Raw genomic sequence first — 11,083 nt, 5'->3', positions numbered from 1 at the left:
TCCCGACATCCCTCTTAGTATTTGGAGGCTTCATAGACAGTTAGATGTGAGTTCTTTAGTCTTGTATTTCAGATGTTTTGCTAAAAGGCTTGAGTTGCCACTTTGGCTAATTTGAATGTTTATCCTTAACATTCTAAGTTTATTTGAGACAGTTGTTTTAAAGTGCATTTGAATCCTTGTATTAATGCTTTAATTCTTCCACTATAAGTAAATCTAGGCCGAGGGATTGCTTTGGGCCAGCAATGGTTCTCGAGTGCCAGTCCCGCCGAGGCTGTAAGCTCCGGGCGTGACAATCTACATATAGTAGGCTCAGGTACCACATTGGTACACTTACTAAGGATAGTTGGGATACCACATCTAGGGGTGGGGGTTTGGTATTCGGTTTGGGTTTTATAAATTTTGGGTTTGGTAATTCGATAATTGATAATTAAAAGTAGATATCAAATATCAAACTTTTAAATTTCACTGCGGTAATTTGGTAAATAGAAAATTAAACTTCAATTTGGTACGGTATTCAGTAATACCATATTGAAGTTATAGAAAACAAACTTTGAATCCGACCCCCCTCCCCTCCCAAAAAAAAAATAGGTAAAATCAATGTTGAAATCGTATACTTAATTGCTAGTTGACACAGACCCACACTTATCCTACAGGAAGTTAATGCTCTAAGAGAGATTGGAGAAAGGTATCGATTGTATTACAAAGTTAATAGTATTTCTTCAATCATTTCTATTTTTTTATGTGGAGGAACGGTATTATAGAAGATCAACAAGTAAGAAAACATTAAGAAAAGCAAATTGAGACAACTAAAAGACATATGTATTTGGATTGTTTAGGCTTATTCTTTAACTTTCTCTTTGAACTTGTACTAATGAGTAATGGATATGTTGATATATGACCTTCATCAAGTAAATAATTGGGTATTAAGGAAATATTGAATACCAAATGGTACTTATGTCTCATACCACCCATACTCGAATACCATAATACTAAAATTTTACTCCCGAATACCGTACCAAATACCGAACTACCGAATACCAAATTACCAAAAAAATTGATTCGCTTCCATATTTGATGCCCAGCCCTAAACACATCATTATAATAACAGTTTGGTTTGGGTTTCGTGATAGGACCAACTATGTGATTATAGTCTCATGAGTGGACCTATTGTATTTATGCCCGATTTAATTGTTTCATGTTGGATCCCTGAGTGGTTCGATTACTTAAAAAGTGAGTTGATCTCAGGTATAGCTTGAATGTGACCATATGGGACATGGATCATGTTACGGTAAGTCTGTGTAAGGAAAGAGAATCTGGCTACGTGTTACTTGTGATAGCAAGGGTAGGTTAATCGATTAATTGCATTGTAATTCTCAAGACTATTCTGCATAATTATCTTAACTACTAAATTGAGTTCATGGAGACCTAATTCTTTAGTCGATCAATGACGCCTACTAGTACGTATGTTTGAGCTAATACTACTTTTATAATGTCACTTGGCATAGTCTGGTTACATGGTCAGTGATGTCCCATAGGTGTAGACGACGATGATCTCCAACAACTTCCATGTTTTTTATTCTTATAGTGGGAGTTGTATCTTTTTTTCTTATATATAAATTATACCTCCTTAGTATATCTTGTACTTATTTAGACTAGTTCCTTGCATGGTGTTTTTTAGTCTTCCATAAAAGAAGTTATTTAAAATTTGGTTTCTAAAAATTATGTTTAATGAGCCTTTAGTAGATATTTATTTATTTTCTACATGTTTTAATTGGTTTGGGTGATAAGGGTTCACCTATCTAGGTGTCATATTAGGTGCCTCATGGCTCAGTGGGTTGGGTCGTGACATCCGCAGAGTCAAATTTATGGGCAGGATTCATCAGTTTTTACTTGGCACCCAGGTAGGCTAGGTTTTCTTCAATTGAGTAGTAAGGACACATTTTACAGCATTATATCTTGTATATGTTTGGAAATGGCATGCAAAGGATTTCGAGCACGGAGTCTGGATGGTTAGAAATATTGTTATGTGTTGTTAGGGCGGAGATGAAGTAATGACTAGAGATTATGGCTTGTAGTAACATTAGCAAGGCATGGTAAGGAATACATAGTCAACATATGTAGTTAAACATTTTGATAATATCATGCAATAAACTAGTTATATGACTTGTGGTTTCAAGTATTATTGTTTGTGATTGTGCATGATTGTCTATGTTTGATGGTTGCCTCGGGTATCACGTTGGGTACAAGATATCTCCACAGTTGACTCAAATACCATATTTGGTATATATTAATGGTTTTCTTGGTTACCACATCTGTTACGGGGATATCCACATATGATTGGCTCGAATAAAATGTTGGTAACTAACCATGGATGGTTCGGGTACCACGTTGATACGCTAACAGTTTGAGTTTTGGTCCCGTGAGAGGACCAAGTATGTGTTTATGGCTCCATGGGTGAACATAGTTTACTTTTGCATAATGTAATTGTTGCATGTTGGATCTCTGAGTGGTCTAGTTTACTTTGAAATGTGAGTTTATCTCAGGTCTAACTTGTATGTGATCATGTGGGATATGGATCATATTATGGTGAATTGGGGTATAGACTAAGAGTCTAGGCTATAAGTTACTGGTGATGGTTGAGATATGTTAAGTATTTAGTGACAACTGAATTCTTAGGGGTTATTCTGCATAATTATTTTTACTATTGGATTGATTTTATGGGAACTCAATTCCTTAGTTGTCTAAATTGTGTTTCTATTTATCATGATGAACTTGACTTATTAAACGGTATTGGGTTTAGTTTGGTATGGATGAGTTGGTCTAAGGCACCAGCTTCATGTGCTGCTCCAAATGGGTCACGGAGTTGGCATAAGTATTTGTCAAGGATAGCAAATTAGTTGATAGTGCTAGTGATGACCTAGTATTCATTGATAATAAGGTGGTAGAAGAGTTAGACTATAATGGTCGAATATGTTTTGGAAGTATGGTAATGAAACTGTGGGGCACGGGATTATGGTGCATTAGTCATGGTATTTACCTAGGAAGGCTAAGAATATGCCAATAGAGAAGTGAGGTGGTGTAGCTTCCATATTGCATGACTTTTCTGATTATCTACATTACATTATGTGGTAGGTTCGGATTGAATGATGATGCTTATTAGTATGTGTTAGATTTGTATCCTTATAGGGTGTTAGATTTTATTTCATTTATTTTTCGTATGTTTTAATGATTTTGGATGGTAAGGATTCTCCTATCTGGGTGTTAGAATATGTGTCTGCACGGCTCGATGGATTGGGTCATGACGAACATGCAGTTATCTGATGGTTTGGAAAATATTAACTAACCTTTGGGAAAATTATTTAAGAGAATAGACATTGAAAAATATTATTTTTTAAAAAAAACTTAACGTAATTTGGAAAGAGTAAACTTTTATCAAAAATGACTAAGTAAAGAAAAGTATTTGAATAAAATCATTAGATGAATAAATCAACATAAAAGAAATGGTTCATATTAGTGGACTTAATTAAGTTAGTCTAAACTATAATAAGAAATAACTAAATAATACAAACAAAATAATTATGCAACCGAAAATAATAAAGTGAAAATTTTATACATATATAGGACTAATAATTATAAGTTATGACATTATTCTTTATCTTTCAAGTTATAACAATAAAAAACTTGCAGGTTTTAACATTTTAGTAAAATAAAAAATTATTTAAAATAACAGTAAAAATTAATTAGTGTGAAAAATAAATAGGGAAAATTGTATATAATAGCAAATTATTAATTCAAATTAAATGCTATAAATATAGTTTGATTTAATTGTACTCCATAGCAAATTGTTGCTATTTCACCTCTCTCTTGGTGAATCTCGCTCGCCACTCTCATTCTCTCCCTCGCCTCTCTCGTTTTTTATACAAACGCAGGTGTATAAAGTACGTTTGTGTTTGTATAAAGCGAGAGAAAATTGTATATATACATATATTTTCGTTCCCCTCTCCCATATCTCGCTCGCCACTCTCCCAGATCTCGCTCTCTCACTTGCCTCTCTCACTTTATACAAAAAACGCAAATTGTATAAAATGCGTTTGTGTTTGTATAAAGCGAGAGAAAATTGTATATATACATATATTTTCGTTCCCCTCTCTCCCCTCTCCTAGATCTCGCTCGCCACTCTCCCAGATCTCGCTCTCTCACTCGCCTCACTCACTTTATACAAAAACGCAAATGTATAAAATGCGTGAAAATTGTATATATACATATATCTTCGTTCCTCTCTCTCCCCTCTCCTAGATCTCGCTCGCCACTCTCCCAGATCTCGCTCGCTCACTCGCCTCTCTCACTTTATACAATTGATCTTTTTATATATGTATACCAAAACAGATTATACAATTGTTTTCAATTGTATATGTATAGCGAATTATACATATATATGTTTGCTATGGAGCGCAATTATGCAAACTTTGCTATAACATACAAATATGATTTTTTTGTTTGCTATATGTGAAAGTTGCTCTAATAAATAAGATAAAAACAGATAATTAGTAGTAAATAATTTGAAATAATTAATAAGAGGCATAAAAATAGGAGATTCATATAGAAGGAAATATTTATTTTCCTTGTTTAACTGAAAGCAGCTAAAATTCGTTCAAAATAGATTTCTTATCTTTTGTTCTAATATTTCTCTCTCTTCTCAATTTTTTCTCTAGTTAGTCGTCACTCTCATCTAATTCATATTCGTTTTTTATTCAGTAATCTTCATTTTCTTCTAATGGACAACTTCTTATCAGTATTAATAAAGCATGGTGGTAGATGGGATCCTTCAGGTTAGTGTTCTTTGCGATTTTTTATTTGTATTAATACACAAACCAGACGTAAAAAAGAAATTTATGAACAGTGATATTGGGAAAAAAAATTATTCAGATTTTATTTGTGTATAATAATTTTAATTATGGTGTTTTTGGTATGAATATTCATTTTTTGAAATTACATAAAATTTGTTTGAATTTGGTATAGATTTTGGTATGAACATTCATTTTTTTGTATGTTTCTGGTTAAAAAAATTACAGATTTTTTTTTTGAAGTTGGTATACTGGTTATACCATGTTGATACGATTTTGGCATTATATTGGAATGAATTTTGTATATTGTTTATCTAATAAATGACAATTAATTGTTAGAAGTATTATTCATTTTTTGGTATGATTCTGGTAAAAAATTGACGTAAATTTTGTATGAAATTGGTATAATAGTAAGATCAAATTTGTATGAAAAATTATAGTTTTTATGGCGCGAATTTGGTATGATTCAATTTCTATTTTTGGCATTATATTGGTTGAAATTGTGCATAATAGTGGGATGAAATTGGTATACTGTTTATTAATAAAAGATAATTACTAGTTATAAATTGTATGATTTCGTATTATTTTTTGCATGAATATGGTATGAATCAGTGTTTACTTTTGGCATGAAATAGGTATAAAAAATATGCATAAAAATGGTATGAAATTCGTATACTGATATAACATATAGATAAAAAATATTTGTACTTTTGTATCATGTAATACCGACACAATAATTTATGATGTAACAGAAAAAAATGCAATTTAAAAGTGTCGGAGCATAAATTATTGTTGCTTGGTTCAAAAAGAACTATAGGAAGACCACAACTTGAACGTTGGAAAGGGCGTGCTGATGTGAAGTTCAAGAGGTCTAAGGTTACATGCAATACGTGTCATCAAGAGGGACACAACATGAAGACGTGTTCAAATTACTCTGCTAAAAAAAAGACATAATTTATTTTTATTTTTATTTGGTTGTTTTATTGTGACGAACTCATGTTTTTGATTTATTTTGTCTTTTAAGTTAATGAATTATAATTTCATAACATTTATTATGTGTACTAGCCAACATAAAACTAGTTAATGTTGTATAAAATTTGTCTACATTTGGTATTGAATTGATATTCCATTGAAAATTTTGAAAAAAAACAAGTAATTGAGATTTCAAACGAATTAGTCAACCTAAAACTAGTTAATGTTTTACTCAATTAGCATACATTTGGTATCTAACTAATATCCAATTGAAAATTTTGAAAAAACACGTAATTGAGATTTCAACTAAATTAGTCAGCCTAAAACTAGTTAATTTTATACCCAATTGGCATACATTTGGTATCGAAGTGATATCCCATTGAAAATTTTGAAAAATCAACATGTAATTGAGATTTCAAATGAATTAGTCAGCCTAAAACAAGTTAATGTTATATCCAATTGGTATACATTTGGTATCTAACTGATATCCTATTGGAAAAATTGAAAAATCAACATGTAATTGAGATTCAACCAAATTAGATAACCTAAAACAAGTTAGTGTTGTATCCATTTGGTATCCAACAGATATCGCGCTTGAAAATGAAAAAATACAAAATGTAATTGATATTTCAACCAAATTAGACAACCTAAAATAAGTTAATGTTGTATCCAATTAATCTCCAATTTGTATACACTTGGTAACGGTAACCGAGTCACCTTCATTGTTGCTCTTCTTTTGGAGGGTTTGATGACTGACCCATCGACATTGGCTAATTTTTATTTTATTTTTCATTTTTTTCTCGCTTACAAAATCTGAATCTGAATCCGAAGGGAGTTTCACCATTTGTCTTTTTCTCTTTTGTCCCTTTTGATTTGGAGGTCTTGCAATTTTCTTTCCTTCTCTTCTCTTCTCCTTTTCAGGAATTCGTTTCTTCGTTTGAGGGGTAACACTCTTTCTCGTCGGATTTGGAGGCTCAATTTCAACAGTAGAACTCGCTTCTACTAATTTGGGTTCTTTCTAGGAGTATGCTCAGATTTCTTCGACATGTTTTTTTCAAAAAATTCAAAAAACTTAATTCTTAGTATTGTAGAGACGATTTGTGATTATGGTGATAGAGAAATGAAGAATTATGATTATGGGAGGGGTCATTTACAGTTTCTATGGAAGTTGAATGGAGAGGTGAGAGAGAAATTTTTAATTTTTGAACGTGGGGGTGGTGAGGTGTTGTTATGGCATGTGAAAAGGATAGAAGAAACGTGGTGGGGGTGGGGTTTAGTGTGTAACAGTAAAAAAAAAAAACAAGAATCAAGGTAAATCCTTAAAATTGGGTAACATATAAGTATAATTGATTTTTTATTTTATATCACTTAATAATTAAAAAATAATTATAAAAGACTAATTATTTAATAAAATGGAATTAAGTTGATTTAAAAATAAAAAGTGATCTGTTATAACTTGAAATTAAAATTTTATAAGTAGTAATATTTTAAAAGTAGATTTAAAACCCGTAATATTGCCCCTTAAATATATATGTAGGGCGATTTTCCAATAATAAATCATAAGCTTTAGATTTCTATCTAAAATTTAAATAAAATTTGAGATACTTGACCAAATACATAGTTTCTGTACGCATGGACTAAGTTTTTGGGCCATCTGCATTTTTGGTTTGTCTCAACTCCTGTACATTCACTGTATACTGATGTATATAGTCTTGTTACATTTGTATATTGGGAAATATATCAAGTGTGTAAACTAATTTTGGCCTCCAAAACCTGTATATCAGTTTCCGTTTCCCTGTATATCGACTTCCAATTTTTAATTTCACATACTTCGTTCCGATTTTGAAAAGGCAAACTCAAATAAGAGAGATTTGGGCCTCCAAGGCCCAACGAAAAATGCAAATAAATGAGATAAAAAGTCTGGTGGACTCGGGATGGATATTTCAAGCAAACAAAATAAAATTAGTAAAAATTAGGCAAATGACATAGTATAAGAAAGAAATTACCTCCTTTCTCTACTCTTTCATTAATTACCAAAAATCCCTTTTTTTAGTGTTTTTCGGATATATAATATAGCAGTGTGGATACTTAATATAGCAGCACGGATACTTTAATTAATAACGGGCGGATATTTAAATTATTAAGTTGTTAGCAGCACGGATACTTAATTAACGGGCGGATGCATAATATAACAGCGCAGATACTTTAATTAATAACGGGCGGCTACTTAAAATATTAAGTTGTTAGCAGCACGGATACTTAATTAACGGGCGGATGCATAATATAGCAGCTCAGATACTTTAATTAATAACGGGCGGATACTTAAACTAATAAAGTATCCGGTTAAGTTGAATTGGGGGAAAATAAGGGATTTTTGTATTTTAGTAAAAGAGTAGGGAAATATTGAGAATAGGTAAAGAAGTGTTGTGTATTTAAGTAATTTTTCCATAAAATTAAATTAGCAAATGAATTAAGAGAAGACTGATTTACAACAATTCTTAATTAAAGAAAGGGAACTTAAGCATTTTTCTTTATAAACTAAATTACACTCAACATGAATTCACCCAAGAAAATCATAGTCTAAAGCACACATCTAAGATAAAAGATAAGCACTTACCTTAAATTAGTTAGACTCAAATTAGGCCAAACATTCAAAAGAACTCTTCACTTAAGTCTTGTATAGCTTATACATTCCTATACATAGTGTGACACATAATATATAACAATGTACATTCACGTCATTCATATTACTTTTATATGCACATTATGCAATATATATACATATAATTATGTATATATTTTCTATACATTATATAATAGTGTATGTGTACTTGATATACATTGAATGTGCATATTATATATTCCTTTTGGAGTGTTGTACTATTTTTTCCCTTCTTTTCTTTATTTCTTTTTGGAAAAACTACCTAACTAGATACACTTTAGTACCATATATATTTAATTTATCTCTAGTTTTAAAAAAGAGAAAATTGTATGAAATAGCAAACTATTAATTCAAATTAAATGTTATAGTCATAGTTTATTTTAATTGTAATTCGCAGCAAACATTCCATATTTTGCCATTTGATTTGGTATACAATTAGCCATTTTCGGTATACAATTAGTCATTTTATACATTTCGGTATAAAATGTGTTTGTGTTTGTATAAAGCGAAGAAAAAGTGTATATACAAATACAAATACATATATTTTCGTCCTATACACTTATAATTATACAAATACAGATTTTATTGTACAAATTACAATGTATAAATGAATTTATACAAAACTGAACAATTTGTATAAAACTGGATGTTTCTAGCGATATACAAATCAAAAGCTCCATAGCAAACATAAAATTTGCTATGAAACGCAATTATGCAAACTATAGCTATAACATACAAATATGATTTTTATGTTTGTTATATGTGAAAGTTGCTCATTAAAAAATTACACACAATATCACTTTTCATATTTATATCATATATTTTTAAAATTTTAATAAGATACACAAATTCATTAAATATGATATTAAATAATTATCTTAAAATTTAAACTCCTTAATTAATGGTAACTTATCAATTCAAAAAAAAATTCTCTCACTTCAGTCTGTCGCTCCCCTCCCCCAATCCCATTACCTTCTGTATCTCTCACCCCCATCATCTCCCTTTCTTCCTTAATCCTCTCAATACATGTTTGCATGTCCCAAATTCAAAACTAAATCTTGATAATCACAAGTATACAAAGAGGTAAATTACTTTTTTTTTCATTATTCTAATGTATCTTGGTTTATATCTTATTAATGTATCTGAGATATAGTTCATATTTCTCTAAAGTTCTATTGTATAAACTTTTATAAATTAGGCTGCGAGATACATGTATCATTAGTGGCGAGATACATGTATCTAACAATTTTTAAAGTTGAGATACATATTGATACATGTATATGAAATAGAGTTCATATTTCTTTAAAGTTCAATTGTATAAACTATTAAAAATTAGGCTGCGAGATACATGCATCATTATTAATGACGAGATGCATCATCCACCTTTGTAACGAAATGAAACCAGCCTTGCACAAAGGGCAATAGAGAACCTTTCTGGTTGATGCATATGACAAGGAGAAAACTACATGAATTCTCTGTACGAATTCCATTCTCTTCAGTTCCGTTATCATAATTAGACTATTTTCTATTGCTCCTCAACCTAGCATTGTATTCCTCTTTATCTGTGTTTTAGAAGTTGACGTAGGATTCAGACGGATACAAACGAAGGAACTGATTAAGAAGATGAAGAGTACAATAACAAAATTACTTGGGTCTATGATTTCGTTATTTTAGGAAAATTTGGTAGAGTTGATGCTCAATATCCTCTAAATCTGTTGGGTTGTTAATTAGTCAACAATTATTCATTTAATAAAGGAAATAAGTTGCACCCCCTTTAATTCAACTTGATAAATTGTTTATCTCGACTTTAAAAAACGGTTGGATACTTGTATCTCGCCATTAATGATACATGTATCTCGAGGCCAAAATATGGTATAAAAAATAATATTGCAAATTATCGGAAATTCTAATAATTAGGATCTAAATTAGTGAGATTTATGTAAGATACCCTTTCTTTTTACGTTTTATAGTTTTCCAATTCCAAATTTGATTTTTTATACCTTTGTTAGTTTTTCAAGCATAAAGTCTTAAGATCATGTTTCATATTCAATTATGAAATAACTATTTTTTGTGTTTTTACATTTTGAGTTTTTTTTTTTGTCAAAACATGATCAACTTTATGACCAAATAAATTTTGCCAACATTTTTTCCAACTACTTGTCATATCTCTATGACAAATGGGTCCTATACTCAAATCTCAATTCCTATGATTATGTATGTATTTATGTTTCTTCAATTTCTGTTTGTAGCGGTAGGTTGTGGCGGTTGTGGCAGTTGCAGCACACTACTTGCCGGTTTAATTGAACTTAATAACTTTTCTATGGGGAATATAGATATATATGTAAAAAATTGGTTAAGTTTTACTAAATATTATAAATTTTAGTATACGATAATATTAATGCTTAAAAATTCAAATTCTAAATCCGTTCTATAATAATAAGCTATTTGAGATTCCCTACAACAGGTTACACGAACACTATTCAAGGGTGAAACTACAACTCTGATTATGAATTTAGTAAAATACAATAATTTTGACCTAGATTTTCTATTTGTATTTAAAAATTTATTTAGTATGTATAAATAATTTTCTCCACCTTATATTTGT

This window comes from Solanum verrucosum, unplaced genomic scaffold, assembly GCF_900185275.1.
Source record: "Solanum verrucosum unplaced genomic scaffold, falcon-dt-bn FXZP01000055.1, whole genome shotgun sequence".
Lineage (NCBI taxonomy): Eukaryota > Viridiplantae > Streptophyta > Magnoliopsida > Solanales > Solanaceae > Solanum > Solanum verrucosum.
The sequence above is the reverse complement of the archived record's forward strand: the minus strand, read 5'-3'. Positions refer to the sequence as shown.